Here is a 27021-nt window from a genome sequence, read left to right as displayed (position 1 = left end):
TTTTTTTTTTCCTGTAGGCCCCAATGAGCTCTGACATTTTCTCTTTTTAGATTCAACAAAAAGAGTGTTTCCAACTTATGGAATCAAAAGAAAGGTTTAAATTTGTAAGATGAATCCACATATCACAAAGCGTATTCACAGATAGCAAGCTTCTAGTTTTTTTCTGCAGGATATTCTGTTTTTCACTGTAGGCCTCAATGGGCTCTGAAATGTTTATTGGTAGATACTACAAAAAGACTGTTTTCAACCTGCTGAATCAAAAGAAAGGTATAACTCTTTGAGATGAGCCCATACATCCTAAAGCATTTTCATAAATATCTTACTTCTAGTTTTTATCGTGAGATATTCTGTTTTTCACTATAGACCTCCATGGGCTCCAAAATGTACCCTTGTAGATTCCACAAAAAGAGTGCTTCCAAATTGCTGAATTAAAACAAAGGTTTAACTGTGTGACATTATTTCACAGATCACAAAGCATTTTCACAGATAGCTTGTTTGTAGTTTTTATCGCAGCATATTTGGTTTTAAACTCCAGGCCTCGATGTGCTTCAAAATGTCTCATCTTAGATCCTACAAAAAACATGTTTCCAACGTGCTGAATCAAAACAAGAAGTTGGCTCTGTGAGATAATTCCATGCCTCACAAAGCATTTTGACAGATAGCTTGCATCAAGTTTTCATCGCGGGATATTCCATTTTTCTCTATCGGTATCAGTGGGCTCCAAAATGTCCCTTTATAGATTCTACAGTGAAAGTGTTTCTAAACTGCTAAATTAAAACAAAGATTTAGCTTTGTGAGATAAATCCAGAAGTTGCAAAGCATTTCACTGATAGTTTGTTTCTAGTTTTTATCAGAGGATAGTCAGTTTCTTACTATAGGCCTCAATTTGCTCTGTAATATCCCCTCTTAGATTCCAGAAAAGGAGAGTTTGCAGCCTACTGAATCATAAGAAATGTTTAACTCTGTGAGATAAAATCACACATTGGAAAGCATTTTCAGATGTAGCTTCTTTGTAGTTTTTAATTGCGGGATGTTTGGTGTTTCACTATAGGCCTCAATGGATTTTGAAATTTTCCCTCATAGGGACACAAAAGAAGTGTCTTTATCCTTCTGAATCAAAACAAAGTTTTAACTGTGAAAAGAAAATCCACACATAGCAAAGCATTTTTACCATATCTGCCAACAAGTAAACTCTATTTCTCCCACTTTTATCAGAGAGCTGCATGATTCCTATAGGATGAGAAGCAGGCAGTGGTGTCTGGATTTGCCTGGTCATCTAGGATCTGTTACAATCATCTGCATGTTCTTTTTCATTGTGGAGGGGATCTTTTATTGATCTGTTGCTAGAGGGGACTGCCTCTCTCTACAGATCTTTTGGCTGCCAGGGATTTCAGGGAGCAAAAAGTACTTTGGGTAGGCTGGCTGCACTCCAGGTTGTAAGTAGTAGTCTCACTGTGGGGGATTGGGGTGTTTGCAGGAGGCTTTTGGGTCCTCTGGCAGGAATCCTTGAACATGGCTTGGACTCTAGCACAGGCCCTCTCATTCTCCAAGGCAAGCATTGATTTTTCCATTGCTTTCATGAGGAGTCCATAGTACTCTTCATCAGCGCTCCTAAACACACTTTTTTGGCTTGCAATTGCCTCAGACAGCCACTGAGACACTCTCTGAACTGCATCTGCACCCGTGAGATCAGTTCAAAGTGTGAGACTCTGCTTCACCTTGAATTTGCCTTTGTCATGGTTCCTGCCTTTCCCAGAGATCCATGTCGAGAAGCAGGAGCCCCTGTGAGGCCCAGGATGAAGGGAGGCAGTGAGCTCAAAGGCCCTGCCATTTTCTGCTGACATCTGCCTCTGGGGTCTTGGGTATGATTTCATCACCTGGACACCCCTTAACATCTCAGCAGACTGTATCCCCTTCCCCCATGGGACCCAATTCTTGCACACAGCCTCTTTGGGGAATGGAATCAGAGGAACAGTTTCCAGCGCCCACATCAGAGTCTCCAAGTGCCTCCCCCTCCAGCAGGAACTGACCATGAAGACGGCCGAAGGGGCCTGCCTAGAGGGTGTGGGGGTGAGTCTTTTTGAAATTTGCCCCCCTCCGTGATGTCTAGGTACAGCCCACCTGTGTTCTCCAGGCTGCCATCTCCGAAGAGGAGCTTCCTGCAGAAACAGACAGCCTCTGAAGCTGCTGGGATGTGTGTTTCTGTGGGAGTGTTTCAAATTGTGGATATCTGCGTGTGAGTGTGGTCATGTGAGTGTGTATGTGTGTGTGTCTGTGTGTGGGGTAAGTGGAGTCTGCTGAAAGAAATGTGGCTAATACACTGCAGCAACGTTTTTTGTCACCCCACCTTCCGGTGGCCTGTCTCTGTGGCTCTGCTTGGGCTGAGGGTCTCCATGTTCTTCATTTTTCCATGGCTCCTGAATCCACAGTGAATTGGAAGAATGGCTGACAACGGCAGGGGTCAAAATCACCTCTCCTTGCCAAAAAGCCACATTTCTACAAAGAAGAGAAGCACACCACACCCCAAAACAGACAACTCCCTGTGCTTTATTGTTCTGTGGCAAACCCAGGGCCAGAGCCCAGCAGTCCTGTCACAGGGCTTCTTGAATTTACCTTGATTTTTGTTTGTAGCTGAGCAGGTGCTTCAGGTCATCAGGGAGGCATTCCTCCATTGTCTCGGAATTTTATTCTGGGACACAGAGTGTGAGCAACAATAAGGTCAGATAGGGGTGAGGATACAATCTGTTGAGGTGTGGATGGGATCTCGCACCTTCACCTGCAAAAAAGGTGCAGACAGATGACACAGAAGTTGCTTCCAACTGCATCCCCTCATTCCCTTCATTGCACAGTCAACAGCAGGGCCTGCTGCCCAGGTGGGATGACTCAATCGTGCAGGGAAATGTTGGATTGCAAACTGGGGCCCTTCTGGCCAGCTCCAGAATTGAGCTTTCATTCCCGGAGCCACATTGGAGTGAGATGGATTGATGCTGGTTTGGATGTGGCCTCCACACTGGTCTCCTCTTTTCCTGACTTCCATGTTCCTTGTGGACCTAGAGTTTCCTAGGTCTGGCTCAGTCTGACTTCCATGTTCCTCATGAACCTGGGGTTTTTCTGGGTCTGGCTCAAAGTCTTCCACACTAAAAGTTTCCCAGTTCATGGAGGATGATTCTCATGGGAATCCATTGCATGAGTGTTTTCTTATAAACACTGTCACATTTTAATGACTGGGCAGTTGTGATACTTTTGGAATCATAAATTTCGATTATATCCACCATCAAGGTAACTCTTGTTCTCCCACTTCTAAAGGACAGCTGCATGACTCCTGTAGTATGAGAAACAGGCAGCTTTGTCTGGCTTTTACCTGGCAATCTAGGCTCTGTTTCATGTCATCTGCACTTCCTTTCTCATTGTGGATGGGGTATTTCATTGGGCTGTTGGTGGGTGGGACTGAATTTCATTGTGGATATTTTGGTTGTCAGGAATATCAGAGAGCAAAAGGTATTTTTGGTAGGCTGGCTGCACACCAGGTTGTGGGTAGTGGTCTCATAGTGGTGGCTGGCATTATTTGCACTTTGCCAGAGGCTTTTAAGTCCTCTGGCAGGAATCCTTGAACATGGCTTGGACTCCTGCACAAGTCTGCTCATTCCCCCAGGAGAGCCTTGATTTTTCTTTGCTTTAATGGGGGGTCCACAGTGCCCATCAACAGCACTCCTGGACATTATTTTCAGGTTTCAAATTGCCCCAGACAGCCCCTGAGACACTCTCTCAACCTCATGTGCACCTGTGAGAGACCTGTTTTAGGTGTGAGAACACTGCTCCACCTTGGACTTGGCTTTGTCATGGTTCCTGTCTTTCCCAGAGGGCCGTGCTGAGAAGCAGGGGGCCCTGTGAGGCCCAGGATGAAGGAAGGCAGGGGGTTCAAGGGTCTGGCCATCTTCCACTGACACCTGCCTCTTGGATCTCAGATATTATTCCATCAACCAGAGACCTCTTAACAACTCATCAGACTTTATTCCATCCCCAGGAGACCCAATTCATGCACACAGCCTCTTTTGGGAATGGAGTCAGAAGAGCAGTCTCCAGAGCCCACCTCACAGTCTTCAAACTCCTCCTTCTCCTGTGGGACCCTACCATGGAGATGGCTCATGAAGTCCCTATGTTCGAGACTATTAGCGTGCTGCAGTGGGTTGCTGCAGGCAGCCTTTTTCTGGAGACTAGGCCAGCACTAGATGTAACATTTTCCTGAGCTTTTCCAGGCTTAAGCCCTGACAGCCAGGTGCCTGAGCCTGCTTGGTGAATGCACATGTGACAGTCAGGCCACCAGGCACCAGTGGTGAGCAGCAGCTCATGTCACAATGAAGCCACCATTGCCTCGTGACAAGTCCCTTCATCTTGGCAGAGAAGGAGTCCTCTGTGGATGTGTGTCAGCATTGAACTCTCACCTGTCTACTCTGAGGGCTCTATGGGATATTCCCACAATCCTAGGAGAGGGCAGTGGTGAGCCAGCCTGAAGAAACATCAAGTGGAGCCCCAGGAATAAACCACGAAATCCCTAAGGATCAGAAAGGATACCCACTATGAGTCAGGCCTGCCTAGACTGTGTGGGAGTGAGTCTTTTCGAAACTTCCCTCCCTGTGATTTCTAGGTACAGCCCGCCTCTGGTTTCCAGGGCTGCTCTCTCTCAGAAGGGGCTTTCTGCAGAACCATGCAGCCTCAGGAGCTGCCAGGCTGTGTGTTTCTGTGGGAGTGTTGTGAGTGTTTGAATGTCTGCGTGTGTGTGTGTGGCTGTATGTGAGTGTGTTTGTGTCTGTGTGTATGTGTGAGGGGCATCTGCTAAAAGGAATGTGTTTAATGAACTGCAGCACTTTTTTTTTCAAGTCCCTTCACCTTCTGGTGCACCTGTCTGTGTGGCTGTGCTTGGCATATGGGGCTGCATGTTCTTTGTTTTTCCATGATTCCTGAGTCCACGGTGAATTGGGGGGATGATTGAGGCTCACAGGTGTACAAATCACCTCCCCATACAAAGGAGCCACTCTTCTGGAAAGAAGAGGAGCACACCACTCTCAGGAGCAGACACCTGTCAGGGCCTCATTGTCCTGTGGCCAACCCAGGGCGGGACCCTAGCAGTCCTGTCCACAGGCCACTTGAATCCAATTCGAATTCAGTTTGCAGCCGAGCAGGTGCTTCACGTCATGAAGGGAGCACTCCTCCAACATCTTGGGATTTCATTCCAGAACTAGGAGTGTGAGCAGCAATAAGGTCAGATACAGGTGAGCATACAATCTGCTGAGGTGTGGATGGGGTCCTGCACCTTCATCTGCAAAAAAAGATGCAGGCAGATGACACAGGAAGTGCTTCCAACTCCATCCTTGCATTCCCTTCATTGCACAAGGTGTCCACAACATGGCCCTGTGGTCAGATGGGAAGACTCCAACTTGCGGGGAAAAAAAAAAAAAAAAGGTTTAACTGATACAAAAAGGTTTATCTCTGTAAGATGAATCCACACATCACAAATTATTTGCAAAGATAGCTTCTTTCTGGTTTTTATGCCGGGATATTACGTTTTTCAGTATAGTCCATGATAGGCTCTGAAATGTCCCTTCATAGATTTTACAAAAAGGTGTTTTCATCCTGTTGAATCAAAACAAAGGTTTAACTCTGTGAGATAAATCCATTCTTCACAAAGCATTTTCACAGATAGACAGTTTTTACCATGAAATATTTGGTGTTTTACTTTAGTCCTCAATGTTCACAAAAATGTCTTTTTTTTGTATATGCTACATAAGGAGTTTTGTCAACCTACTGAATGATAATAAAGGTTTAACTTTGTGAGATGAGTCCGCACATCACAAAGCATTTTCACTAATAGGATGTTGCTAGTATGTATCGTGGCATATTCAGTTTTTCAATATACTTGTCAGTGGGCTCCAAAATGTCCTTTCGTAGATTCTTTAAAAAGAGTGTTTCCAACGTGCTGAATCAATATAAAGGTTTGCCTCTGTGAGATAAATCCACCCACTGCCAAGCATTTTCAAATATTGCTTGTTTCTAGTTTTTATCTTGAAATACTCATTTTTCCACTATAGGCCTCAGTGAGCTCCAAAATGTCCCTTCATAGGTTGTACAAAAAGAGTGTTGCCAACCTGCTGAATCAAAACAAAGGTTTAAGTTTGTGAGACAAATCCACATATCAGAAAGCATTTTCACAGATAGCTTGCTGCTAGTTTTAATCACTGGTATTAGGTGTTTCAGTATAGCCTTCAATGTACTTTGAAACGTCCCTTTGTAGATTCTATTAAAAGAATGTTTTCAACCCGGTGAATCCAAACAAAGGTTTAACTCTGTAAGATGAACCCACACATGGCAAAGCATTTACACAGATAGCTTGTTTCTAGTTTTTATTGCAGAATATTCAATTTTCCACAGTAGGCCTCAATGGGCTCTGAAATATCCCTTTATAGATTCTACAAAGAGTTTTTCCAACCTGCTGAATCAAAAAAAAGTTTTATCTCTGATAGATGAATTCACACATCACAAAGCATTTTCACAGATAGCTAGTTTCTAGTTTTCATCGTGGGATATTCAGTTTTTTACTACAGGCCTCATTGGGTTTGAAATGTCCCCTTGCAGATTCTAGAAAAATAGTGTTTCCAACCTGCTAAGTCAAAATAAAGGTTAAACTCTGTGAGATGAAACCACACATTGCAAAACATTTTTACATATAGCTTGCTCTAGTTTTTATCATGGCATATATGGTTTTTCACTATAGGCCTCAATGAACTCCAAAATGTCCCTTCCTTTATTCTACAAAAAGAATGTTTCCAACCTGCACAATCAAAACAAGGTTTAACTCTGAGATGATTCTACACATTGCAAAACATTTTTACACATAGCTTGTTTCTAGTTTTTATGCTGGGATATTTGGTTTTTAGTATAGGCCTCTATGGGCTCCAAAATGTCCCTTCATAGATATTACAAAAAGAGTGTTTTCAACCTTCTGAATCAAAACAACGGTTTAACTCTGCAAGATAAATCCACACATCTCAAAGCATTTTCACAGATAATTTGTTGTCAGTTTTTATCAGGGATATATTTTTTTTTATAATAGGCCTCAAGGACTCAGAAATTTCATATTTTAGATTCTACTAAAAGAGTGTTTCCAAACTGCTGTATATAAACATAGGTATAACTCTATGAGATAAATCCACACATCACAAACATTTTCACAGATAGCTCATTTCTAGCTTTTATCACAAGATATTCAGTTTTCACTATAGGCTTCAGTGGGCTCTGAAATGTTCCTTTGTAGATTCTACAAAAGAGTGTTTGAAACCTGCAGAATGAAAACAAAAGTTTAACTCTGTGAGATGAATCCACACATCACAGAGCATTTTCACTAATAATTTGTTGCTAGTTTCTATGGTGGGATATTTAGTTTATCAATATATTCATCCATGGGCTTCAAAATATCCCTTCATTGATTCTTAAAAAAGAGGGTTTCCAAACTGCTAAGTCAAAACAAATGTTTAAATCTGAGGGATAACCCACGCATCACAAAGCATGTTCACAGATAGTCACTGGAACACTGGCCTTTCTGGAAAAGCCACCTTTTTGGCACCCCTCCCCTCATGCCCATGGCAGTGGCACAGTGCTGTATCCTGCCTGGTCTTTGGCCTCTGCTTTGTCCTTCCTCTTGCTCTGTCTCCCCTGTTTCTGAGGGGCCTAGATGTCTCTCGCTCTGGCTGAATATCTTCATCAATGATCACATCCCAGTCTGTCTGGAAGACACATCCTGGAGATCCCTGTCGTGATTGTTTCTCTCTTTCAACCTGTTTCTGCTTGATAGGGCAGGATTGAAGACCCTGGAGCTCTTGGCTTCCATACTTGTCTCAGACAGGGAAGCTTCCTTCCTCTCCGTGTTTCACCTCATGGGTGGGTGGATTGCCTGGAATGAGCACTAGGCGACCGTGACAGTCCTTGTCTTCTAGGACAGGTGGTGTCGCATTTCCTCTGCACTTCATGTCTCATTCGTGAGAGACATCTCTCCTCTGCTCCTGGGTGGACTGACTTCCTGGATCTTTTGACCGTAAAGAATGTCGGGGAAAGGAACCAAAGGGACTGGGCTGGGGCTGGGGCTGGGGCTGGTTGCAGGGGAGGTTGGGTCAGGGCTACCTGGGACGTGGAGGTTTGGGGGTGGGGTGAATTTTTCAGAAACCTCTTTAATCCTCTGGCAGGCATTTCAAAATGTGGCTTGGACTCAGGCACAGGCCCCCTCCTGGTTCCCAGGTGTTCTTTGATTTTCTTTGGCATAGATGGAAAGGTCATTTGATCCGCCCTTCCACCGGACACATGCCTGGACAGCATTGTTGGTTTCACCATCGCCCCATATGCCTCCGGTGACACACTTTCACACCATCTGCTCTGGGATGTGCCAGTGCCACGCTTGGTCACATGGGCCTCACCTCGGGAATCGCCTCTGTCTTTGTTTGCACGTGTCCTGGAAAGCAGTGTCGGTTTGGAGGAGCCCCAGGGCTTTTAGAAGCGGGGCAGGCCACTGCTCTTTCAAAGGGAGAGGGAGGCAGAGGGCTCAGGGATCAGTGAATTTTCAGCTGACACCATGCGTTGAGGCCCATGGGATCATTCTGTGCTGCAGGGAGGCCCTGCCTGCCTCATCAGATGTGGTGAACCCATCCTATCTCACTCGGAGGGGTCCAAAATCGGATCTGAAGGGGAGTCCTGAGAACCTAGCAGGCGTCCTGAAGCTCCCAGTCCATCGGTGGAAGTCGGCTCAAGGAGGTCCTGGAGGTTTGGCCCTGGGCCAGGACACCTGCGGCCCCTTTTCCCACGCGGCCCCAAACAGGACCCCATATCCAGCCACTGCCAAGGCTGCAGGAGGAGCCCCCCTGCCGCCGCACAGCCGCGGCCTTATTTAAAGGGGACTCAGCCCCAATGCCAGGAGCAGAGCATTAGTCGGCCCAGCCAATGCGCATGTGCGAGGCGCGAGCGGATTCTCCCGTCACAGTGCTTCCCACGGTTGTCTTAGAAACCAGTCCCTGAGGCTTGGCAAAGCCGGAGTCCTCCTTGGCAGCGCTTGGGTGTTGGGACTCCGAGGTTCCGGCCTGACCTCTCCACGGGGTCGACAGGAACGTCTCCAGATGCCAGGAGTCGCAAAGCGCTGACCAGGATGACGAGACCACTGGTGGAGTCCAGGGGAAGCAGCAAGGCATCCCAGCCTCCGGCCTGCCCGGACAGTGTTTGGGTGAGTCTCCCCAAAAGTCGTGCCCCCGGGATCTCAAGGACAGGTCGGCCCGTGTGCCCCTGGGCTGCTCTCTCAGCCAGGGTCGTTCTCATCCAGAGCAGAACCCCACAGCCGCAGGGGTTGCCTTGGGGGTGTGTGTTTCTGTGCCACTGCTGTATGACTCTGTGTGTGTGTGTGTGTGTGTGTGTTTGTGTGTGTCTCCCATTCTGTCTTCTCTCTCTGTCTCTCAGTCTCTGTGTGTTTCTTTCCCTCTCTCTGTTGGTTTGTGTGTGTGTGCCCGTGTGCGAGTGTGTCTTTGGACGAATGTGCCCTGTGCGCCACAAAGCGATTTCTCGCATGGCGGCCTGTCTTTGGTGAGCCTCTTTCTGCCTCTCTCCCTGGGTCCTGTGGCCGGCTGTCAATCGTTTTCGCCCCGGTACCACTTTGGCTGTGTGAAGGCTTTGGCCGCGTGAGGAGATGCGTCGGTCCCGGAGCAATTGAAATCTCATCCCCATCTTGAGCGGCCTCTTTTTTAGGATCAAGATGACCACACTGCAGCCAAGGACAAAAGCCCCACAGGAGCTCATTGTACTGCAGGAGAGGAGTGGACCCACGTCAGAAATGAGGTTGTATCTTTTCCAGGCTCTTCTGTGAGCAATGAAGCCACATCACGATAGAGTCTTGAAGAGGAATCCAGGAATGGGAGTTGGCAACAATCCCTGTCACTGGAACGCTGGCCTCTCTGGACAAGCCACACTTCTGGCCTCCCTCCCCTTATGCTCATGGAGGTGGCACGGTGCTGTATCCTGCCTGAGCTCTGGCCTCTGCCCTGCCTTCCCTCTCGCTCTGTCTCCCCTGTTTCTCAGGCGACTAGATGCCTCTCACTCTGGCTGAATGTCTTCAACAAAGATCATTTCCCAGTCTGTCAGGGAGATGCTTCCTGGAGATCCGTGTCATGATTGTTTCTCTCTCCAAACCTGTTTCTGCTTGATTGGGCAGGTTTGATGTCCCTGGATCTCTTGGCTTCCATGCGTGTCTCAGACAGGGAAGCTACCTTGGTCTCCATTTTTCACCTCATGTGTAGGTGGATTGCCTAGAAGCAACGGTAAGCCACCATGATTGGCCTTGTCTTCTAGGACAGGCACGGTGTCACATGTCCTCTGCATCTCCTGTCTCATTCTTGAGGGACATCCTCTCCTCTGCTCCTGGGTGGACTGACTCCCCGAATCTTTTGGCCCCCTCCTGGATCCCGGGTGTTCTTTGATTTTGGTTGGCATTGATGGAAAGGTCACTTGTGCCCCTCTTCAGCCGGTCACATGCCTGGACACCATTGCTTGTTTCGCCATCGCCCCATATGCCCTCGGTGACACACATCCATACCATCTGCTCTGGTATACGCCAGTGCCACATGTGGTCGCCTTGGCTCCACCTGGGAATCGCCTCTGTCCCTGTTTGCACTTGTCCTGGAAAGCGGTATCAGCTTGTAGGAACCCCAGGGCTTTCAGAAGCGGGGTGGGCCACTGCTCTTGCAATGGAGGAGGGAGACAGACAGCTCACGGGTCAGTGAATTTTCAGCTGACACCATGCTTTGAGGCCCGTGGGAACATTCTGTGTTGCAGTGAGGCCCTGCCTGCCTTAGCAGATGTGGTGATCCCATCCTTTCTCACCTGGAGGGGTCCAAGATGTGATTCAAAGAGGAGTCCTGAGACCCCAGCAGGCGCCCTCGAGCTCTCCCTCCATCGGTGGAAGTCGGCTCAAGCAGGTCCTGAAGACAGGACTCCTGAGGGTTTGGCCTTAGGTCGCCCGCGGACCTCTCTCCCAAGCCGCCCCCTACTGGGTCCTGGATCCAGCCGCTGCGGAGGCTGCAGCAGGAGCCCCCCTGCCGCCGCGCAGCTGCCATTGTTTCAAGGGGACTCCGCCTGACTGCCAGGAGCAGAGCGCGAGTCCGCCCAGCCAATGCGCATGCGCGAGGCACGAGCCGCTTCTCCCATCACAGTGATTCCCACGGTTGTCTTGGAAACCAGTCCAGGAGGCTTGGCAAAGCAGGAGCCCTCCGTGGCAGTACTTGGGCGTCGGGGCTCCGAGGCTCCGGCCTGACCTCTGCACGGGGTCGACAGGAACGTCTCTGGTTGCCAAGAGTCGCTAGGGGCCGACCAGGATGAAGAAACCCCCGGTGGACTCCATGGGAAGCACCACGGCAGCCTAGCCTCAGGCCTGCCTAGATGGTGTTCGGGTGAGTCTCCCCAAAAGTCGTGCCTCCGTGATCTCTAGGACAGGCCTGCCTGTGTGCCCTTGGGCTGCTCTGTCACCGGAGGGTCGTTCTCGTCGAGAGCAGAACCCCCCAGCCTCAGGGGTGGCATTCGGGCTGAGGAGGGTGTGTTTCCATGCCACTGCCGTGTGACGGGGTGTGTGTGTGTGTGTGTGTGTGTGTGTGTGTCTCCCATTCTCTCCTCTCTCGCTGTCTCTCTGTTTCTTTCCCTCTCTCTGTCGGTGTGTGTGTGTGTTTGTGTGTGCGTGCCGTGGTGTGTGTGTGTGTTTGGACGTATGTGCCTGTGAGCCAGAAAGCGATTTCTTGCATGTTGGCCGGTCTTTGGTGAGCCTCTTTCTGCATCTCTGCCTAGATCATGTGGCCAGCTGTCAGTCGTTTTCCTGGCCGTTCCACTTTGGGTTTGTGAAGGCCTCGACCACGTGAGGAGACGCGTTGGTCCCGGAGCAATTGAACTATCATCCCCATCCTGAGTGGCCTCTTTTCTAGGGTCAAGATGACCACACTCCACCCAAGGACAAAAGCCCCACAGGAGCTCACTCTCCTGCAGGAGAGGGGCAGACCCACGTCCAAGAAGATGATTGTTTCTTTTCATGGCTCTTCTCTGAGAAATGAAGCCACACCACGATACGGTCTTGAAGAGGAAGCCAGGAATGGGAGATGGCAACAATCCCTGTCACGGGAACGCTGGCCTCTCTGGACAGGCCACCCATTCGGCACCCCTCCCCTTGTGCCTGTGGAGGTGGCAAAGTGCTGCATTCTACCTGGGCTCTGGCCCCTGTTCTGTCCTCCCTCTTGCTCTGTCTCCCCTGTTTCTGAGGGGCCTAGATGCATCTAGGTCTGGCTGAATGTCTTCAACAAAGATCACTTTCAAGTCCATCAGGGAGACACTTGGTGGACATGCACATCACAATTTTTTCTCTCTCCCAACTTGTTTCTGCTTGATTGGGATGGTTGGATGACCCTGAAGAGCTTGACTTCCATAGGTGTCTCAGACAGACAAGCTACCTTGGTCTCCATGTTTCACCTCATCGGTTAGTGGAATGCCTAGAATGAGTGGTAGGCCACTGTGACCAGCCTAGTATTCTAAGACAGGCAGTGTCACATTTCATCTGCACTTCCAGTCTCATTATTGAGAAACATTCTCTCCTCTGCTACTGGGTGGACTGACTCCCTGAATCTTTTGGCCCCCTCCTGGATCCAGGTGTTCTTTGATTTTCCTTGGCATGGATGGAAAGGTCACTTGTTCCCCGCTTCCACCTGGCACATGCATGAACACCATCTTGTGTTTCACCATTACCCCATATGCCTTCGGTGACACACATTCACACCATCTGCTCTGGGATACGCCAGTGCCATGCATGTTGGAATTGACTCCACTTTGGAATTGCCCTTGTCCCTGTTTGCATGTGTCCTGGAAAGAGGTATCAGCTTGCAAGCGCCCCAGAGCTTTTACAAGTGGGGCAGGCGACTGCTTTTTCAAAGGAGGAGGGAGGCAGAGGGCTCATGAGTCAGTGATTTTTCTGCTGACACCACACCTTGAAGCCCATGTGATCATTCTTCCCTGCAACGAGGCCCTTCCTTTCTCAGCAAATGTGGTGAGCCCATCCTTCTTCACCCGGAGGGGTCCAAAATCGGATCTTAAGAGGGGTCTTGAGATGCCAGCAGGTGCCCTGAAGCTCTCCCTCCACCGCTGGAAGTCAGCTCAAGGAAGTCTTTAAGACAGGACTCCTCGGTATTTGGCCGTGGAACCCCCGCAGCCCTCTCTCCCCTGCCGCCCCCTACTGGAACCTGCATCCCGCCATCGTCGCGGCTGCAGCAGGATTCCCCCTGCCATTGTTTAATGGGCAGGGGCATTGTTTAAACAAGTGCCGTCGCCATTGTTTAAAGGGGCCACAGCCTGTCTTCCAGGAGCGCAACGCGAGTCGGCCCAGCAAATGCCTATCCGCGAGGCTCTAGCTGGTTCTCCCATCACATTGATTTCCATGTTTGTCTTAGAATCCAGTCCCTGAGGCTTGGCAAAGCAGGAGTTCTCTGTGGCCCTGCTTCGTTGTTGGGGCTCTGAGCCTCCAGCCTGACTCCCAAGGGTTTTAATACCCTTCCCATCCTCAGCTGCCTCTTTGCTAGGATCAAGATGACCACAACCCAGCCAAGGACAAAGGCCTCACAGGTGCTCAATGTCCACCCCCAGGAGGGTGCCCACAGACCTTCAGGAAGACAGTTTTCACTCCTCTTGCACTCTGCCCTCATACAGAAATCCAGGAACAGCTCAACACAGCGATGGAAAAGGAAGCCGGCAACGGGATGCGGCAAGCATTTCTGTCACCCAAACGCTGGCCTTCCTGGCCAAGTCACCCGCTTGACACTTTTTCCCGGATGCCCATGATGGTGGCATTGTGCCGTATCCTGCCTGGGTGCTGGCCTCTAGTCTGTCCTCCCTCTTGCTCTGTCTGCCCAGGTTCTGGGAATCCTAAAGGCTTCTTAGTCTGGCTCAACGTCTTCAACAAAGAACACTTCCCAGTTCATCAGGGAGAAATTTCTTTGGGGTCCGTTTCATGATTGCTTCCCTCTCCAAACCTATTTCTGGATGATTGGGCAGGTGTGATGATCCTGGAGCTCTGGGCTTCCATACCTGTCTTGGACAGCGAAGCTCCCTTGGTCTCCATGTCCAAAGTGATGGCTGCGTAGTGGGTCCAGGAAGAGCGGGAGGCGACCCGACCGTGGCTGACCTTTGTTTTCTAGGAAAGGAGGTGTTGCATCCCACCTGTACTTCCTCTTTCATTCCTGAGGGCCATCCGATTGCTCTGCTCCTGGGGAGAGTGCCTTCAAGCACTGAATTTTTGGCTGCCATGGATGTCAGGGAACCAAGAGGACTGGGTTTTGCTGGGTGCAGGGGAGTTGGCTTCAGAGGTACCTACCCGCTGGCAGGATTGGGGTCGGATGTACTTTGTCGAAACCTCTGGGCCCCTCTGGCAGGCATCCCTGAATGTGTCTTGGACTCGGGCACAGGCCCTGTCTCGCAGGTTTTTAGGTGTGCTTGGCTTTTCTTCAGCTTTGTGTGGGAGGTCCCAGTGGCCCATGGACACACACCTGGACATCACTGTCTGTCTCGGTGTCGCCCCATATGGCCTCAGAGACACACGCTCATTCCGTCTGCTCTTGGGTGACGTCAGTGCCACGTGTGGTCACATTGGCTCCATCTCGGACTCGCCTCTGTCTCTCTTTGCATATGTGGTGGAAAGCAGTTTCGGGATGGCAGAGCCCCAGGCCTTGGAGATAAAGGCAGGCCACTGCTCCACCCAGGAAGGAGGGAGGCAGTGGGCTCATGGGTCAGTGCATTTTCAGCCTACAGTACGCCTTACGGCCTTGGGATCTTTCTGTGACCCAGCGAGACATTTCCCGCCTCACTACATTGTAACCCCATTCCTGATCACGCGTTCGGATCCATAATCAGATCCGAAGAGGAGTCCAGAGAGCCCAGCGGCACCCTGAAGCTCCTCCTCCACCAGGAACTGAAGCAGAAGACGGATCCAGAAGGTCCTGACGACAGGATTCCTATGGGTCCAACCCTGGGTCTCCTGCAGGACCCCTCCTAGTACCCTTCCCACCCGCCACCTCGGACTGTACCGCTGCTCCAGTACCCGCAGTCAGCTGTGTTGCAGCCATTTTTTAAAGAGTCCGCAACCTGACTCTCCAGAGGAAGGGCGGAGTTGGCCTCGCCAGTGCGCATGAGCGAGGTCCGAGCCACGGCTTTGGTAGCAGTGTCCTACACTGCTGCCCAGAAATAGGTCCCTGAGACTTGGCAAAGTAGGAGCCTTGGGTGATAGTGCATCAGAGTCGAGGCTGAGAGCAGTCCTGGCCAGGGTGTTAACAGGATGGTCTCTGGAGACCGGTATTCTTGGAGGGTCAACAACCGGGAAGAAACCTCAGGAGCACTTGTTTCTTAAATCCCTGCGCTAATCTCGCCTTCTGCTCCTACGTAGCCCAGGCATTTGCCGCATGCTGGTCCTTTCTTTCCTGACAGGCCGGCAATCTCTCTCCAGCTTCTGGGAGGACAGTTCAAATTATGGAGGAGGGGGCGGGTGCAGGGCAGCAGTGCCCAGGGGAGTATGGGGGAGTTGGGGGAGCAGGGGCTCATTTTTCTTTGTAGCTCAGATTCCCAAGCCTGTGACTTTGAGAATCTTTGTCTTCCTTGCAACGTTTCAATCTGAGGCTCTTGGGGAGAGGGCAGAGTTGGAGCCAGGTGGAAGAGTGGCGGGGAGGGGAGTGGGTGGAGGGAACATGGAGAATGTTTCACGCGGTGTCTTTATTCCTGGCACCTTACATTGCCTACTGGAGTTTCCCAGTCTGTTCCAGATGCACTCTCTAGACCCTGAGGGGGCCTGAGGAGGCATGTTAGTTGCCAGTGTGGTGGAGATGGAGTGCTGGGAGGTGGAGGTTGCAGTGAGCCGAGATCACGCCACTGCACTCCAGGCTGGGTGACACAGCGAGATTCTGTCTCAATAAATAAATAAACAAATAAATAAACAAACAAATGGAAGGAAAAAACACAATATGAAAACCAAGTGATTCTAAAAGTAACAATATATCATAATGCCTAAATATGTGTAATTGGTGGGGCATGGTGGCTCCGATGTATCATAATGCCTAAATTTGTGGGATTGGTGGGGAGTGATGGCTCCCACCTGTAATCCCAGCACGTTGAGAGGCCAAGGCCAGTGGATCACCTGAAGTCAGGAGTTTGAGACCAGCCTGACCAACATTGTGAAACCTTGTCCCTACTAAAAATAGAAAAAAATTAGCCAGGTGTTGTGGCGGACACCTGAGGTCCGAGCTACTAGGGAGGCTGAGGCAGGAGAATCGCTCGAACCCAGGAGGCAGAGGTTGCAGTGAGCCAAGATTGCCCCATTGCACTCCACCCTGGGTGACAGTGCGAGACTCCCTCAAAAACAAAAAGTTTGTGGGACAAATTCCAATCGAGTCCGGGGGTCTCGATTGGCCAAGGCAGTCTCAAACTTCTGACCCCAAGTGATCTGCCTGCCTCAGCCTCCCAAAGTGCTGGGATTATAGGCATGAGCCACCGTGCCTGGCCTCCCCTCCTTTTCATTCATTTTAAATGTTTTATTTGCTCCATCTGTTATGTATGATTGCCTGATGATTTCAGCTTGAATTAAAATTACATATTTTTGCCTGTGTTTACCAATATTTAAACATTAAAATAATACATGTTCATAATGAAAATGAAACATTACAAATAAATACACAGGAAAGGCAGTATTCCCCTTCCAGTTCCACTCTTGAAATAACCAGTTAGCAGATGATGAACATCTTTCCATGATGTTCTCCAAGATTCATATAATTATTTGCAATCATACAATGGCATATACAGCTCAGGTGCGGTGGCTCACGCATGTAATCCCGGCACTTTGGGAGACTGAACCGGGTACATCATTTGAGGTCAGGAGTTCAAGACTAGCCTGGCCAACATAGTGAAACCCCATCGCTACATAAAACACAAAAATTATTTGGGCATGGTGGCGGGCGCCTGTATTCCCAGCTACTTGGGAGGGGGAGGCACGAGAATCGCTTGAACCTGGGAGATGAAGGTTACAGGGAGCCAATATCGCATTACTTCACTCCCACCTGGGCGACAGAGTGAGATTCCATCTCAATAAATAAATAAATAAAAAGAAAGAAAGAAAGAAAAAAACAAAGATGAAATAAAGAAGAAAGGAAGAAAGAGAGAGAGAAAGAGCCAGAGAAAGGAAGCAAGCAAGCAAGCAAGCAAGCAACCAAGAAAGAAAGAAAGACAGAAAGAAAAAAAAAATAGAAAGAAAAAGAAGTTGTGTACTCAGGTTGCTAAGATCGATGGTAAGAACAAATCCTCTAGCAGTGAAAATGTAAGAAGGAGAAAGAAATTTCTGTTAGTCTTGTTTGTTGTACCCCAAGCTCTAAAAAGTACAGCCACATATGTGATAAGTACTTAGTTAAGATGAAAAAGGCATTAAATTTGTGCGTGGAAATCATAAACAGAAATGCGCTCTGATTGACAGCAATTGGGTCAATGCTATCCAAGGTTCAGGCATCCACTGCCAGTCTTAGATCACATCTCCTGCAGATAAGGGAGGGCTACTATATAACTTTTCTTTCTTTTTTTCTTTGATTATAAAGCATTCTACTTTTTTATATAACAATTTGCCATTGATATCACTTTAGGTATAAAGATATTAGGATATCTTTATAGTAGATAAATAGCTAACTCATTCTTTGTAAGAGTTAAAGTATCTTCATTATATGAGCATTTAAAATGCTAAAGTACTTTTGCCACCAAAAATAGTGCTTCTGTAAATATTCTTTTACTTATACCTTTATTAATTTTTACTTCTGCTGAAACAAATTGCATGAGGAAACAAATGTATGTGTATAAAATGTAATATATGTATATATATTTAATATGTGTATATACAACTTAATATATACACATACATGCAATAACATACCCAATTTTTTGGTTGTTTTTTGAGATGGAGTTTTGCTCTGTCACCCAGGTTGGAGTGCAGTGGTGTGATCTCAGCTCACTGCAACCTCCACATCTTGGATTCAAGTGATTCTCCTGCCTCAGCCTTCTGAGTAGCTGGGAATACAGGCATCTGCCACTAAGTCCAGCTATCTTTGTCTTTTTAGTGGAGATGGATTTTCACTATGTTGGCCAGCCTACTCTCGAACTCCTGACCTCAAGTGGTCCACTGACCTTGCCCTCCCAAGGTGCTGGAATTACACAGGTGAGCCACCGTGCCCGGCCTAACATATACAATTTAATGTATATACAAATATAGGTTGGGTACAGTGGCTCACTCCTGTAATCCTAGCACATTGGGGAGCTGAAGTAGGGGATTGTTTGAATTCAGGAGTTTGAAACCAGCCTGGGCATCATGGTGAAACCCTGTCTGTACAAAAAATACAAAAATTAGTTGGGTGGGGTGGCACATGCCTGTGCTCCCAGCTACTCAGGAGACTCAGCTATCCTCCTGTGGGAGGATAGCTGGAGCCCAGGTGGTCGAGGCTACAGTGAGTTGTGGTCATGCCGCTGCACCCCAGTGTGGGTGACAGAGTGAGACCCTGTCTTAGACAAAAACAAATCAAACCAAATATAATGTTTATGCACTACACACTTGATTTCTTTCCAAAGGGTTATATAACACTGTACTTTTACCAGCAATATATGTGACTACTCATTTCCTACATACTCACTATCACTTGTGTGCAGTCAAGGAAACTTAGTAGGCCTGAATTGCCCAAACCTGGCATACTCCAAAGAATGGTGTGACTCTAGCCCAGCTCCTGGGAAATAACCTCTAAGTCCTTGGAATCTCCTGCCTATCTGGGAGTTAACAATGTGATTTACTGTGGGGACCTTGGACCATGCAGTGTCAGCTTGATCTTGGGAAGGGTGGAGACAGAGAAACTAAGGTCATCCAAATGGGTGCTCTTGTCCATGAGACCAACCTCCAGTAAAACCCTCAACCCCAAGGCTCCGGTAAGCTTCTTGTTGGGGAGTATTTTCTGTACTTTCTGCCACATATCGCTGGGTGAATTAAGCACTGTTCACATGATGCCACTGGGAGAGGACAATTGGAATCTTGTGCTTGGTTTCTCCTGGACTCTGCCCTATGCACCTTTTTCTGCTGCTGATTTTAATCTGTATCCTTTTGTTGTAATAAACTATAACTATGAGTATAACAGCTTGACTCAGTTTTGTGAGTCCTTCTAATCAATCACTGAACTTTTGGGACCCCAAAACACAATGTTGTTTCTTAATTGAATTTTCCATGTTATGTAAGAAACCTATGTGCATAATTGAAAATCCCACACTAAGAAAGAGCTTTCCATGCAGTGTATTCCCCACCCTGCTTCCCCAATGCTCCCAAGTCTACTTTCTGAATAATCAAATATTTAAATTTCCTTAACTATTTATAATCTATATATCTGAGTGCTTATCTCTGTTATATAATAGGTAGATCCTTGTCCTTCTGTTTTTTTTTTTTTTTTTTTTTTTTTCTGAGACAGAGTCTTGCTATGTCACTCAGGCTGGAGTGCAGTGAGATGATCTTGGCTCTCTGCAAGCTCCACCTCCCAGGTTCACTCCATTCTGCTGCCTCAGCCTCCCCAGCAGCTGGGACTACAGGCATCTGCCGCCATGCCTGGCTACTTTTTTTGTATTTTTAGTAGAGACGGTGTTTCACCGTGTTAGCCAGGATGGTCTTGATCTCCTCACTTCGTGATTCACCTGCCTTGGCCTCCCAAAGTGCTTGGATTACAGACATGAGCCACCTCGCCCAGCCCCTCCTTCTTAATATATCAACTTGATATATTATGTGATGGCTTCGTGTTCTGATAGCTGATGACGTGGCTGACACTCACCCCTTACACAGTGCCTGAACCACTTTCCTTATATGGTGCTCTCACTATTTTCTTTTTCTTTTCTTTTCTTTCTTTTTTTTTTTTTTTTTTGAGACAGAGTCTTGCTCTGTCGCCCAGGCTAGAGTGCAGTGGTGCAATCTCAGCTCACTGCAACCTCTGCCTCCCAGGTTCAAGTGATTCTCCTGCCTCAGCCTCATGAGTAACTGGGATTACAGGCACGAGCCACCATGCCCAGCTAATTTTTGTATTTTTAGTAGAAGCGGGGTTTTGCCATCTTGGCCAGGCTGGTCTCAAACTCCTGATCTTGTGATCTACCCACCTTGGCCTCCAAAAGTGTTGGGATTATAGACGTGAGCCACTGACCCGGCCACTCTCACTATTTTCAATGACTCTGTTGGTTACCATTCACAACATTCAACAATTAGACTTATACCTCATTTATTTATTTTTAATTTTTTCTGTTTTTAGGTTTAAGGGATACATGTGCAGGCTTGTTACATGGGTAAATTGCATGTCACTGGGGTTTGGTGTACAAATGATATTGTCACCCAGGTAGTAACCACAGTAACCCAATAGTTTTTTGACCCATAGCCTCATGCCACCCTCCCAACTCAAGCAGGCCCCAGTGTCTATTGATCCCATCTGTGTCCATTTGTACTCAATGTTTAGCTCCCACTTATAAGTGAGACCATGGGGTATTTGGTTACCTGATGCTGCATTAATTAGTTTAGGATAATGACCTCCAGCTGCATCCATGTTGCTTCAAGGGACATGGGTTTCTTTTTCTACGGCTATGTAGTATTCCATGGTGTATAATTACCACATTTTTGTTATCTAATCCACTGCTGATGGGCATCATATATGCCACTTCAAACTATACTACTAGGCTACAGTAACCAAAATAGCATAGTAGTGGTACAAATACACATAGACTAGTGGAATAGGTTAGAGAACCCAGAAATAAATTCACACACCTACAACCATGTGATCTTTGACAAAGTCAACAAAAGCGAGCAATGAGGAAAGGACTCCCTATTCAACAAATGATTCTGGGATAATTGGCTACCCACATGCAGAAGACTGAGTCTGGGCCCCCTACATTTCACCATATACAAACATTAACTCCAAATGGATTAAAGATTTAAATATAAGATATCAAACTATAAAAATCCTGGAAGACAACCTAGGAAACACTCTTCTCAACATCGGCCTTGGCAAATAATTTTTGGCTAAGATTCCAAAAAAGCAATTGCAGCAAAAACAAAAATAGACAAGTGGTACCTAATTAAACCAGAAGCTGGGAGGCCGGGTTAGGTAGATCACAAGGTCAGGAGTTTGAGACCAGCCTGACCAACATGGTGAAAACCTGTCTCTAATAAAAATACAAAAATTAGGTGGTGGTGGCACACACCTGTAATCCCAGCTATTCAGGAGGCTGAGGCAGGAGAATTGCTTGAACCTAGGAGGCGGACGTTGCAGTGAGCCGAGATTGCACCACTGCACTCCAGCCTGGGTGACAGAGCGAGACTGCCTCAAAAAAAAATTAAAGTAAAATAAAAGCATAAACGCAACAAGACAAACTCTCAACAGAGTAAACAAACTACAGAATGGGAGAAGATACTCACAAATGATGTAACCAACAAAAGCCTAATAATATCCAGAATCTATAGACAACTTAAACAAACGGAACCCTTACTCTGTAGCAAGTTCTGTATGCATAAGCCTCTCTTTTTTCTTATTTTGGTGGCCACTGTTTATTTACACAAAGAGAAAGAACTGCTATTCCCATAAACCACGGCTTTGAAAATGGTCACAGTTCACTGGGCGTGCTTGCTCATGCCTGTAATCCCACCATTTTGAGAGGCCAAGGCAGGGAGATCACGAGGTCAGGAGATCGAGGCCATCCTGGCCAACACAGTGAAACCCCATCTCTACCAAAAATACAAAAAAATTAGCCGTGATTGGTGGCATGCACCTATAATCCTAGCTACTCAGGAGGCTGAGGCAGGAGAATTACCTGAATCTGGGGGGCAGAGGTTCCAGTGAGCTGAGATCATGCCACTGCACTCCAGACTGGATGACAGAGTAAGACTGTGTCAAAAAACCCAAACTGGTCAGGCTCGGTGGCTAACGCCTGTAATCCCAGCACTTTGGGAGGCTGAGGCAGGTGGATCATGAGGTCAAGAATTCAACACCAGCCTGGCCAAGATGGCGAATCCCCAACTCTACTAAAAAATACAAAAATTAGCCAGTCGCGGTGGCAGGCACCTGTGATCCTAGCTACTGGGGAGGCTGAGGCAGGAGAATCGCTTGAACCCAGGAGGCAGAGGTTGCAGCAAGCTGAGATCTCACCACCACACTCCAGCCTGGGCAATAGAGTGAGAATCTGTCTCAAAAAAAAAAAAAAAAAAACATGGAGAAACTCCATCTCTACCAAAAATACAAAATTAGCCAGGCATGGTGGCACATGCCTGTAATCCCAGCTACTTGAGAGGCTGAGGCAAGAGAATCGCTTGAACCTGGGAGGCAGAGGTTTTGGGGAGGTGGAGGTTGAGGTGAGCCAAGATCGTGGCATTGCACTACAGCCTGGGCAACAAGAGTAAAACTCTGTCTAAAAAAACAAATAAACAAAACAAAACAAAGAAAAATACACACAACTTATTTCCTGGTTTGTGATAATCTGTGAAATATATTTTGAAATGAATTGGAATTCAGTACAGTACTATTCACACCCCAAATACTCCTAATATTTCCTTTCCCAGATGATGACCTGGTACTCTTCCTAGGGCTTGACTTCTCCCTATGGGTCCCCAGTACAAGTATTTGTGATTCTGAGTCAATTCATTGTCTACATGTGTGACAATGCAATGCTCTTGTTGTAGAGTACCAAGATGAGTCAGGTCCAAACTGCACCTTTGTAGAGAACATAGTATATGTGCAATTGAACATGTATGTGGTTGTGATACTGAAAACAATACGAACATAGGCCAGGCACAATGGCTGATGCCTGTAGTCTTAGCACTTTGGGAGGCCGAGGCATGGAGATCACCTGAGGTCAGGAGTTTGAGACCAGCCTGGCCAACCTGCTGAAACCCCGTCTCTACTAAAAGCACAAAAAATCAGCTGGGTGTGGTGGCAGGCACCTGCAATTCCACCTACTTGGGAGGCTGAGGCAGGAGAATTGCTTGAACCCAGGAGGTAGAGGTTGCAGTGAGCCAAGATCACACCACTGCATTCCAGCTTGGGTGACAAGAGTGAAACTGCATCAAGAAGAACAAACAAACAAACAAAATTGGCCTTGGGCGTTCCTTTAGGTTGGCTCCTGTGTTCTATTTATAGCATGCCTTTATCAGGGGGTTGGGGTGTGGGACTAATTCCCAACTTTCTGGCACCATAAAGTGTTTTGATTCATCTGGTATTTTCCCTGACCCAGACGTGGAATAAACCATTTATTTAAAGATCCTTTGTTTCTTTTATTGAAAAGTATTACTTACAAAGCACCAAAATCTTGGGCTGGGTGAGGTGGCTCAGGTCTGTAATCTCAACAGTTTGGGAGGCTGAGGCAGGAGGATCCCTTGAGGCTAAGAGTTTGAGACAAGCTTGGGCAACGCAGTGAGACCCCCATCTCTATTTTTTAAATCCAAACAAAAACAAAATCGCCAAGATCGGGGTGACACGTGTGCTCATTGCTATGGATGTGTCATTGCTTCTAGGCCCTCTTAGTGGGCAGAACTAGGAAATATATTGTACGTATACTAACACACATGACACATGCCTAATTTGTATATTTATTTAGCCTTACTGGAAGCATTCTTTTTTTCTTTTTTTTTTTGAGACAGGGTCTCACTCTGTCACCTAGGCTGGAAAGAAGTGGCATAATCTCAGCTCAATGCAACCTCCACCTCCCAGGTTCAAGTGATTCTCCTGCTTCAACCTCCTGAGTAGCTGGGACTACAGGTGCATGCCACCATGCCTGGCTAATTTTTGTGTTTTTAGTTGAGACAGGGTTTCACCATGTTGGCCAGGCTGGTCTGGAACTCCTGACCTCAGCAGATCTGCCCCCCTTGGCCTCCCAAAGTGCTGGAATTACAGGCATGCGCCTCTGTGCCTGGCCAAACATTCTTAATGGGAGTGATATTGCCCCTAAGAGGGTGAACATTGGTTATTGAAGGTAAAATGAATTATAGTTGTTGCAATGGTTTGTGGCCTTCCACAATTTTTTTTTTTTTTTTTTTTTTTTGGAGATGGAGGCTTGCTCTGTCGCCCAGGCTGGAGTGCGGTGGTGCAACCTCTGCTCACTGCAACCTCCACCTCCTGCGTTCAAGTGATTCTCCCGCCTCAGTCTCCCAAGTAGCTGGGATTACTGGCATACACCACCACGCTCAGCTAATTTTTGTATTTTTTGTAGAGATGGAGTTTCACCATGTTGGCCAGGCTGGTCTAGAACTACTGATCTCAAGTGATCTGCCTGCCTTGGCCTCCCAAAGTGCTGGGATTACAAGTATGAGCCACCATGCCTGGCCTATTGCACAAAAGTTTACCCCTTGGTATTTAATTTCTCTCAAATATTATGGGCAGCATTAATCATTTTATGGAAGATAAAAAATCCATGCAAGATCAGGCCATGCACAGTGGCTCACACCCATAATCCCAGCACTTTGGGAGGCCAAGGAAGGTGGATCACTGAAATTCAGGAGTTCAAGACCAGCCTGGCCAACATAGTAAAACACTGTGTCAACTAAAAATACAAAAAAATTACCCAGAAGTGGTGGCACCTGCCTGTAATCCCAGCTACATGGGAGGCTGAAGCAGGAAAATCGCTTGAACCCAGGAGGCAGAGGGTGCAGTGAGTGGATTGTGCCACCGCCCTTCATCCTGGGTGACAGAGTGAGCCTCCACCTCAAAAAAAAAAAAAAAAATCTTTGCAAGATCAGTGCTACAAAATGATGGCAAATTGATGGCTATACCTGGAAGACTTTTTCTTGATTGAATGCTCTATCCCAAAGTTATATGAGAGGTGGTCTGTGTGTGTCTATTGGCTGCCTTGTGGATAGTATTTATGATTGATCCTCAGTGCTTTGGGAATTATGTAAAATAGTTTATATTATGAAAGTAATTCAACCTAGCTTTAATTGTGTTAAGTGTTGAAAATGAAAAGTGTTGACTACATCTGAATGAATGAATATCTGGCCAACTGCTTTTGTTTTTTTTGTTTGTTTGTTTGTTTTTATTTTTAGAGATGGAGACTCACTCTGTTGCCCAGGCAGGAATGCAGTGGCATGATCTTGGCTCACTGCAACCTCCACCTCCTGGGTTCTAGCAAGTCTCCAGTCTTAGCCTCCTGTGTAGGGGACTACAGGTACATGCCGCCTCACCCAGCCAATTTTTTGTATTTTAGTAAAGACGAGGTTTCACCCGGTTGCCCAGGCTGGTCTCGAAATCCTGAGTTCAGGCAATCCACCCACCTCAGCCTCCCAAAGTGCTAGGATTACAGGCGTGAGCCACCGCGCCCAGCCTAGCTTACGGTTTTATTGAAAACCCCATTTAACTCAAAACAGCTTGTTCCTTATGAACAATAGTTTTTGTTTGTTTTATGTTTGTTTTTACAAACAGCTACGAAATCATCAAGATTTGTGGATCATCAAAAAAAGAAACATCCTGATAAAGTCGAGAAACAGAATATTTTAAACGTTTAAAATAGAATTTTGAACTGTAACACTATTCCTTCTTATTTAAGAGGGACAAGCCGCGGGGTGAGGTGGCTCACACCTGTAATCCCAACACTTTGGGAGGCTGAGGTGGGTGTATCACGTGAGCCCAAGAGTTGGAGACCAGCCTGGGTAATATGGCGAAACCTTGTCTCTACTAAAAACAAAAAAACTAGCTGGGCATGGTGTGTGCACCTGTAATTCGAGGTACTCGGGAGGCTGAGGCAGGAGACTCGCTTCAACCTGAGGGGTGGAGGATGCAGTGAGCCGAGATTGCAGCACCATGCTCAAGCCTGGACTATAGAGCAACACTTGGTCTCAAAAAAAAAAAAAAAAAAAAAAAGAATAAGCAAACAAATTATGATGAAATAATTGCCTTATAAAATTGCAGAAATAGGCCAGGCGTGGTGACTCATGCCTGTAATCCCAGCAATTTGGGAGGCCGAGTCAGGCGCATCACCTGAGGTTGGGAGTTTGAGACCAGTCTGGCCAACATGTGAAACCCGGTCTCTACTAAAAATACAAAGTTAGCCGGGCGTGGTGGCACACGCCTGTAATCCCAGCTACTCGGGAGGCTGAGGCAGGAGAATCACTTGAGCCCCGGAGACGGAGCTTGCAGTGAGTTGATATCATGCCACTGCACTCCAGCCTGGCTAACAGAGCGAGACTCTGTCTCAAAAAAAAAAAAAAAAAAAAAAAAAAAAAGAAAGAAAGAAAAGATTACAGAAATCATTGTAAAACCCCATAGTGCTTTATACTTGCTGAAACTGTCATAGGACTCACATTAGAGATGGTTACTTCAATAGTGATGTAACACATTGCCACTATTTCACAATCACTCCTATTGAGCAATAATTCAATTCAAAGATGCATTAATGAGATGTCAGGTAATACCAAAGAGTAGGTGATTAATCAAGTAAGTTTCCTATTCAGATCAATGAAATCAGTTACTGAGAGTAAGATCTGACAATAGGACATGTTTGTTATTTCAATAATGACCGCAAACTAGAAGAAGAGATATTGTTTGTAAAATCTTTAGATGCTGACCCTACCAGAACATCTATTCTTGCTGCTAAAAAAACTTAGTTTGGGGCTGGGTGCAGTGGCTCACGCCTGTAATCTCAGCACTATCATTTTCTCATATGAATCGGAAAATGCCGACCTCTGCATCCTAAATCTAAATTAATTTCCTACTCACTTGCTAAGCTTCAGTCACACCAGGCTGCTTTCTGTTTCCGGAACGCTCCAAGCGCTCTCTGATTTTTCAGAGTCTTCAGTGTAGCTGTGCCTCTGTTTGGAATACCCTTCCACACTGCTGGCTCCTCACCACCAAAGCTCGAGGGTTATCTCTCAGACACCAGTCCCATCAATGCTACGGGAAGTATCCC

General features: G+C 47.1%; 1 protein-coding gene across 2 annotated transcripts in view; it reads left to right on the top strand.

Annotated features, from left to right (window-relative positions):
- The first annotated feature begins 9023 nt into the window (after window positions 1-9023).
- LOC112204096 (zinc finger protein 850-like) overlaps window positions 9024-27021 on the top strand; it is a 29588-nt gene continuing 11590 nt past the window's right edge. Inside the window, exon 1 of one of the 2 annotated variants that reach the window (XM_054686313.2) lies at window positions 9024-9259. The gene's annotated coding sequence lies outside the window, so the exon portion shown is untranslated. Of the gene's footprint in view, window positions 9260-11232; window positions 11472-27021 lie in introns of those variants that run through there. The other variant, XM_063797779.1, reaches the window with a different exon arrangement.

Source organism: Pan troglodytes, chromosome 1, assembly GCF_028858775.2.
Source record: "Pan troglodytes isolate AG18354 chromosome 1, NHGRI_mPanTro3-v2.0_pri, whole genome shotgun sequence".
Lineage (NCBI taxonomy): Eukaryota > Metazoa > Chordata > Mammalia > Primates > Hominidae > Pan > Pan troglodytes.
The sequence above is the reverse complement of the archived record's forward strand: the minus strand, read 5'-3'. Positions and strand labels throughout refer to the sequence as shown.